This window comes from Podarcis muralis, chromosome 7, assembly GCF_964188315.1.
Source record: "Podarcis muralis chromosome 7, rPodMur119.hap1.1, whole genome shotgun sequence".
Lineage (NCBI taxonomy): Eukaryota > Metazoa > Chordata > Lepidosauria > Squamata > Lacertidae > Podarcis > Podarcis muralis.
Window position 1 is genome coordinate 54,368,411 of NC_135661.1, and position 8,685 is coordinate 54,377,095.

Consider the following 8,685-nt stretch of genomic DNA (forward strand, 5'->3'; position numbering starts at 1 on the left):
CATGTCTCAGCAAACCTTTTATACTATTGAAATGTTGCATCTTTTGGCAAAATTACCATTTGAATAAAGGAAATGAAGGGTAAGGAGTAGATTTAAAAAATAGGGTTAGATTTTAAAGCAAAAAAGAGAAACTCAGCAATTCAAGTATTCACCAAAGCTAGCAATTTCAGCCCAAGCAAAGGGACTGCTTCCTTTATGTACAGGAAAGGGCTATCATTATTGGTCATTTTATCTGGTCATTCGCGGAACAATCAACCGCTCTCTTATTTATGAGTAAAAATGGCCAGTCAGAATTCATAGGATTTTAAACATTCTCAGTCAGTTCAGCCTTACCATTCGCAGACAAATTTTTCTCCTGCCCTTTATTTACAGGATTGGTCAAGGCTAATTCTACTTGATTATTCATTTGTATGTGCTTAAACTTTGAGTGGACTTTTAAGTCTGATTTTTGTAAATAATAGACAAAACGATAAACACTGTAATCACTTAAATGCCTGATATCACCAGTTCTGCTTCAAACATCATGGCTTCACCTCACACCTTTTAAAAAAACAAAGAGCAAATCTGGGCTGAATTTCAACTCATCAGCCACAAATTGGGAAAGTTGAAAGGGACCTGGGGTCATCTAGTCCAACCCTAAAATACAGGGTTCATAGCAAGATTTGTACTACCAGAAACACACACATACTTATGTACACAGACACAACTGGGGAAGAGATCACAAGCCATGCGCCTATCACAAACCATGCGCCTATCATGTACTAAGGAAGAGGAAAATAAAAGTACCCAACTAGTTTGAGTGAGAGTTTACTTCCTTAGACTAAAGAGTGAAAGTTCCTAGATAAATTATCTTTAAAGACTGAAGTGAACATTTTTCCTAAGATAGGGAGAGGATCTCTTATAAAGCATAGTTTAAACAGCCATAGATTTGATTTAAAGGAATACAAGAGTGAACAATTTTTCGTGAACTTGCAGAGGAATAGTAAGCCTAATCTATGCCCCCCCACCTTTGCAGTTTCCTTTAAAGGAAGCTTACTCGGAAGTAAATTTACCTGGCACAGAAGAAGAGGGGGAAAAAAAACCTGAAAGAGACAGAATGAAACAGGGGGGCATTTTCTAAGAAAAGAGGCCAGGACGTCTTATAGAGACTGATATCAGGAGCTTTACAATAACTCTTCTGTCCAACCAAATCAAAGTTAAAACTGGACTCACATAATTTTCTTAGAAGGAACACCATACCTTCATAGGCATATGCTTAATGAAGTACATACACTGCATTTTAGCTTGAGAGAGCAGTTGGCTCAACTAGGCTTTTGCAGCAGAAACATTTGGTTATCAGCACCTTCCAAAATAAGACTGTAGACTCACAATCTCAAAAGTTGGGGCAAAGCAAGAGGTGGGGTAAACATTTGCACACTTCATTCTCATCTTGTCTTATTTAGGACTGCTAAGATCCAGCATGGCTTCCTTAGATTTAACTTTTGAAGCAAGCTTGCAGTTTAAACTATGCACACTTAAGAAAGGCAGTCTGCCAGAGACAGAAGGAACAGACAACACACATAACAGACAACATGTAAACATACATATTCTCATATATGTATTAACAGACAGCACACATAACAGACAACATGTAAACATATATATTCTCATCCTTTAGTTGGTTATTGCAAGGAGTTGGGCCACTACCTTTGGCTTCATTAAGTGAAATTAGTAGGAAGGTCCCACATGGTTTTATGAGCCTCCTTGCCTCTTCAAACACACCACCAGTTAATCAAACTGGTAGGGCTCACAACGCTTGGTTGACGGGGTACCCCTTTATGTTTCACGCGTGTTTAGACAGAAAGAGGGAAAGAGAAGGGGTCGGTGAGGATTGGTAGGTCTAGGAGATTGGTATACTTAACATGAGGATTTATAGGAAAAGGGGGGTCATCAGTCGCTTGGCAACTTTCTGAGAGAGTTTTTAAAGAGCTCTAGCTATCCGGTATTTCATATTTCCTTCCGATTTCCTTAATCAATAACCTGGGGTCCCTTTCCACTCTGCCGATCCCGCCCAATTCCTCATGGGCTATCCCTCCTGGCAACCTCCTTATCTATCGTCACAATCTCAGGAAAAGGGGCCCTACTGGACGCCCGCGCCGTGCGGTGCCAGATCGGGTGATCCCTGGATAGAACTTCGAACTGAAAATCCCCCTTGCTTTTGGAAGCGGGCTCACGCACGATACACGTGTTACGTGGCTCCGACCAGTGCGGCTGGGATTGGGATAGAAAGCAAGACCACTTCCTGCCCCCTAGGAAGGACGCTCGGGAAGATCGGAAAAAGAGCTCCAACCCCTTGCTTTCAACTGGGATGCCCGTTGCGGAGAGTCGGCTATCTTTCAAGTCGGGTCTCTCCGTCTTACTTTCGGGCTCCCAATTGGTGCGGCTGGCTGGAGATTTTAAGGAAAAGAGATAGAGCTCAGAACCCCCCTTTCGGGTTGAGCAGCGGTCCACGGTCTCTCTCACCACTTGGACCAAGAGACAGGCGAGAAGGAGCGATAGAGAGGAGGGCAGAGAATTCAGTTGCCAGGAGACTTCCACCCCCTTCCCACCAGTGCACTGGATTTTTCCTTTTCCTTATACTCACGCGTCTTCTATGATGATCCCGGGATCGATGAATAAGCCGGCTGGATCCCTCTTTTGCTCCCCGGCTGAACTCCTAGGGCTTTCGATTACCGCCCGGGAGATGGCTGGGGGTCCAAAAGGGTCTTCCCAGGCAAAATGGCCCGGAGCCGGCTGAAGATTTCGGGGCCCCCAGTCAGCAGCTCGGGAGAACCGCAAGCCCCACGTTGGGCGCCATCTGTTACGGCAAAATCTGGGTGCGAGGCTGCTCTGCCACCCAGCTCATTGGACTAAGTCCGTGGGTCCCTGCGGAAGAAAATGAGCTCAGCCGGACGCAGGAGCAAACTGTAGAAGATCCAAGTTTATTGCGCAACAGGTTCAAGGCGAGATTGAACCCCGAGAATGGGGCGACATAGACTTTTAAAAGTTCCCTCCAAGTCCCAGAATACAGTGCACGAAACGTTATGAATACATTTTGGGAAGGTTGGGTTTCATGGATTACATCATGAATATATTACACACGTCATGAATATGTTTACAGAGAGGTGGGGTTACACTGATTAACATTTAAGACAAGGGAGGGGGGAATGTGCAGAGTGAGGGATATACATAAATAAACATTTCTTGAGTACCGGTGGTGGCAGGACAATGGGACAGTGATATGCATCGTCTGCCACCTGGTATTGCCCGGAGGAAGGGTTAGGCAGGACGATCTGACAGGATTAAGAAGTTCCTGTGTACGTGACTTGTCGTCTTGAAGATTATGGAGGTAGGGGTAGCAACATGGAGTCCAGAGGCAACTGAGTTGAATGTCACCAGGATGGAGAAAATCGGAGTTGTGGTTGATTTTATATCTATTTCTAAAGGTTTCAATGCTTTCCAGACTCACGTTAGGAATAGGGCGAGAGAAAGGCATAGGAAAGATGGGGCTTATTCCGCCCGCGTGAAGACAGGAAAGAGAGCCTTTTATTTACAAGGCAGGGGTACAGTGTGGTGCCTATGCAATGGTGCGGGGGCTGAGGGTTCGAGGCCGGCTGGGCACTGCAGGGGCCATCGCCTCGGACCCCTTCAGGGAGCGGTAGAGAAGGATGGGTACCCCCCCCCCTGTTCCTTCCGTATCACCCCCCAAGTGTCCCTATTTTCCAGGGATGTCCCTAATTTAGAGAAACCGTCTCAGTTTCTTATTTGATCCCAGAATGCCCCACTTTTCCTTAGGATGTCCCTATTTCCACTGGAGAAATGTTGAAAGGTATGAAGTTATCCGACCCTTGAGCCCCTTGAAGGCAGTCCTCTGTAGTGAAGTTTTTTAAAAATGTTTTATTAAGTTTTTATATATGTTTGGAAGCTGCCCAGAGTGGCTGGGGCAGCCCAGTAAGATGTGTGGGGTATAAATAGTAAAATTATCATTATGGAATGGGACGTCCCTATTTTCATCGGAGAAATGTTGGAGGATAATAATAATAATAATATAATTAATAATAAAAAATAATAAAATAAAATAAATAACATGCGCCTATAATAAAAGTGAGCCCTGTCTGTGCTTTAGAGGATCTTACTCTGTTTTATTATTATTTTTTGCTTAATGTTTATGTTCACACTGGGATGCGGGTGGCGCTGTGGTCTAAACCATTGAGCCTAGGGCTTGCCGATCAGAAGGTCAGTGGTTCGAATCCTCGCGACAGGGTGAGCTCCCGTTGCTTGGTCCCTGCTCCTGCCAACCTAGCAGTTCGAAAGCACATCAAAGTGCAAGTAGATAAATAGGTACCGCTCCGACGGGAAGGTAAACAGCATTTTCGGGCGCTGCTCTGGTTCGCTAGAAGCAGCTTAGTCATGCTGGCCACATGACCCAGAAGCTGTCTGCAGACATACGCCAGCTCCCTTGGCCTGTAAAGCAAGATGAGCACCGCAACCCCAGAGTCGTTCGCAACTGGACTTAACGGTCAGGGGTCCCTTTACCTTTGCTTATGTTTACAGCTAAAGCTGTTCTGAAAGGAGCAGCATCCCATGAAGTTCCTCATTCCAAGTATGTTTTCCACAACCTTCTTCATATTTTTTTCAAGTTTCTCATCAGGGTCCTGTTAAGCACTCAGCCCTTTCCTGATGGCTGAAAAGTTCCAGAGGCAACACTTCAGGGCTTCCTTTCCTTTACATGCAAAGCCCTGGTTGTATCTTGGATATTTGCTTTATTTATAGCTATGCAAACAGAGCTTACTGGAAGCAGATCAACACCAGGTTAGCCAATCCACTTGCCCTGCGTCAGAGATCTGCACCGAAAGTTTGACCTTCAGGCTTCAGCCAACTCCCAGCTCCAAACGCTTTCTTGGTCTCACTCTCCTAACTGGCTCCAAAGCAGAGTTTCTCTGCCCTGTTCCTCTTGGAGGGGTGGGCACGTTACAGGCCACAGGCCACTGCTAGAGAGGAATTCCCAACTATCCTGGGCTTGGTTATACCTCTGACCAAGATGGACAAACTCAGAAGACCGCTTTGAGGGTATTTACAACATTGCCTATGCTTATTTATTTATTTGCCTCTTCATTATCCAGTTCCTTTCATCCTTCCAATTGGCTAAAATATTCCCTCCCTCTCCAGCTACAAAGTATATCAGACAACCAATGTCAAATCCTCATTGCAATCAGGCTATAAATGATATAGTAGTAGTAGTAATAAAATTAATAATAATAATAATAATAATAATAATAATAATAATAATAATAATACAGCTTCATTTCGCCAAATGTTCTAAAAGGCTTTGGGTATTGGCTTTTCGTTAACCAATATATTTAAAAGTGTTATATACGGCCACCAGTGCACAAAAAAGTGTCCCTTTTCTTTAACCCTTGGTTACGTGAATCTTTTGCAACAGCTTTTCGGCCAGTGCTTTTCCCCAAATTTTGTTGTGCCATTTTGGAATATTCAGGCCCTTTAAAATCTTCCCCAAACCAGCAGATCCATGCAGCTATCAGAAGAATTATAATAAAGAAGTAATAAAGGTTACAACTCCTGTAACGATGTTGAGCAATACTAACTCTGGAGTTTCAACAACTCCCCCCTGCCCCCAGTAAAGTTTGATAGTTATTTGAAAAACAAACCCTAGCACTGAGAAAGAAACCCTCAACCTCTCCAACATGGTACAGTGGTACCTCGGGTTATATACACTTCAGGTTACATATGCTTCAGGTTACAGACTCCGCTAACCCAGAAATAGTGCTTCAGGTTAAGAACTTTGCTTCAGGATGAGAACAGAAATCGTGCTCTGGCGGCGCAGCGGCAAGTGGTGCTTCAGGTTAAGAACAGTTTCAGGTTAAGTACGGACCTCCAGAACGAATTAAGTACTTAACCTGAGGTACCACTGTATTGTCCTTAGATGCATTAATGCATGGGATTCTCAGAGCAAGATACCGTATTTGCAAGCTTTTCAATATAATTTCTCTGTACTTTGAGGTTGATTTATGGGGGAAGCTGTGCCCTTCTTCAGTGTCTGTTAATTTGAGGGTTCATACCTGCCTCTCTCCACCTTTAGCCACCACTTTTCTGTCAGCACATTTGGGGAATTTTCAGCTCAGAGCAACTGAAAGCCATTCACCAAGAGTCATCAGCATTCATCTTGAGGTCTGCTGTTGATGCTAAGTCAGGAGTGACAGTGAAGGACATCTGATTTCACATTGATGTTGTGGTAGGAATGCAAAGATTTGTACCATCTGTGTACATTTGTTCTGCAACAAGCTTACTCTGAAACCTCCTTTAGTAGGTGAGATATGTCAGACCGCCAACGTTTTAAGCTTATAAAGTTTCGTATGGGTTTTAATTTTTGCACTATATTGCAAATCACACTGAGTTTATTTTCTGAAAAAAGTGACTGATAAATGCAGTAATAATAATAATAATAATAATATAATGATGATGATGTAGGTTGTCCTTTCATTAAAATCACTATTGATTGTTTTCATGGGCTTCTCACATCTTGAGTCCCATCTGCTAATTAAAGGTTATATAAGCACCCTGTTTTGAAACTATGTAAGTTGAAGCGTTTGTTTAGGACAGAGATGTGGCCCTCCAGATTTTGTTGGACTTGGACTATGTGTTATGAATTGACACATTAAAAGAAGGATTTGCAGGCTAATTTCAGAGCCAACAAACCATTGAAAGAGAAAAAAAAGCATTGGGTTTGCTCTAGTTACAGCGTATTTTCCAATGTTTGGAAGGAAGTTTTAGTTAATGACATCATGATGGGCTTTGCATCTCACAAGAGCTGCCCAAGGGGCTTTTCAAGACCACCTGCTGTTGGCTAGTGTGTCAAGCAGGGTGCTGGATGCGATGGGCCTTTGATCTGATCCAGCTGCAGGACTCTTCTTACAGTCTTAAATAGAAAGTAGGGACCAAAAGTAGGGGAGCACATTACAAACATGATTGAGCACAGAATCATGTGGGTTTGTTCTTGCTAAGCTTCCAACATTCGTCCATCGTCATGGGAAAGTAAGAGAAACTCGTGGTTTTTCACTGGAGATTTCCACTTGCATCTTAAATTAATTGTTCTGCCAATTCAGAAAGAGCCATTTGGCTTTCGGGCAATGCATTTGTTAATGATTTCACTGCCTTTTTCATTAGCTACTTTTGCATTAGCAGCTGGAGGCATTTGTCCTTACAGCTTCCAGAATTATTTTCTTCACAGTAAGAAAGAGGATGTGGCTTATAGGAGAGCCCCTTGTTAGAATCACAATCCCCAAAATTGCAGGCAATAAGCTTAAGACAGCAGCGCTAGGTAGAAGCACCTTGTTTAGCAGAACATGTTTCACCCATAAGCCGTCTTCCTCACAGGCAAAAGCTTTCCTTGTGACTTACGCTGGTATACCCAGTTTAAACAGCTTATTTAAGTTTCCAGAGATTCTGTCTTCATGTGGCAAATTGCACTTGCAAATACAAGATTGCGGTCTGACTCTTTGGCTTCCTGTCTCCCGCATGCTCAGTATGACATTGAGGGTCATGATATTGTCTCATGTCTCTTGAAATCAGAGGCAGGGTTTTTAAGGAGAATTTTGAGCAGCACAGCAGTAGAGTGATTGCAGTGTTTGTGCCTCACACATGCCACAACACACCTGTGCATTTTGCATGTGTGTGCACAACATACTCTTTGTTTCTCAGAGTCACTGTTTATGACATACAGAAGACATCACTGAACAGCAGAACTGGGATTTGTCAGCACTAATGCAGAAGTGTCTTGTGTTCAAGCTGTGCACAGCAGGTGTCATGAACTCTAAGGAAACTTCATTTGGAGTCAAGGCTATAAGAAGAATGAAGAGCAAGAGAATGGACAATCCAGATGAACACATTCACACACACACACACACAGAGTACTCAGCATCCCTGTTTATATATTTTCTGGCATCACCACCCTCACTGTATCATGGACAACTTCACACAACTTATCAGGAAGCAGTCCCCATGCAGAATTATTTCATGAATATTGGAAACATTGGTGAACACACTGTGGAAAGTCCATTGCTGGATCAAACACTTTGGAGGCCCCTAGCCAGCTGAAATCTCCCTTGCAAATTATCGCCTAAGAAAGCTTGATTATAATTTTCTTTTCAAGATCAAATCAATATTATTTTGAACTGGTGTTGCAAGGCCCCTTGGCCGGTGTCCACTCTGCTTATTTGGTAATCTGGCACTGGAAAAGTAGCAGTGTAGTCTGTAGGGAATGTCTTTGGCATGGGGAGGAAAAGGAGGACTGCTTGATCAGGGTTTAGGGTCCCAGGGAATACTGGATGAGACACTTCTCACATTATCCTCCATCACTTCCTTTTTTCATCAGCTAACATTATACGTGTTTTGTAGAGCTCAGATTTTGAACTGCACAAATGTTTCCCTTTCTAACTGTGCATTCACCCTGCCCCTGGATCTGCCAGCTTTGGGTCTGGCTGGTGGACACAGCAGCTTCCGAGTCATTCCTCTAAACCCATCCTAAACTCTGCTTGAAGGGCAGAGCCTAAGGTTTACAACATAACCTGTCCTCCTGCCCCTCCTAAGCTACCCGGCTTCCCACCAGTTCTGTGTTAAAGCAAAACTGAACTGCCAGCCCAGTTAGCT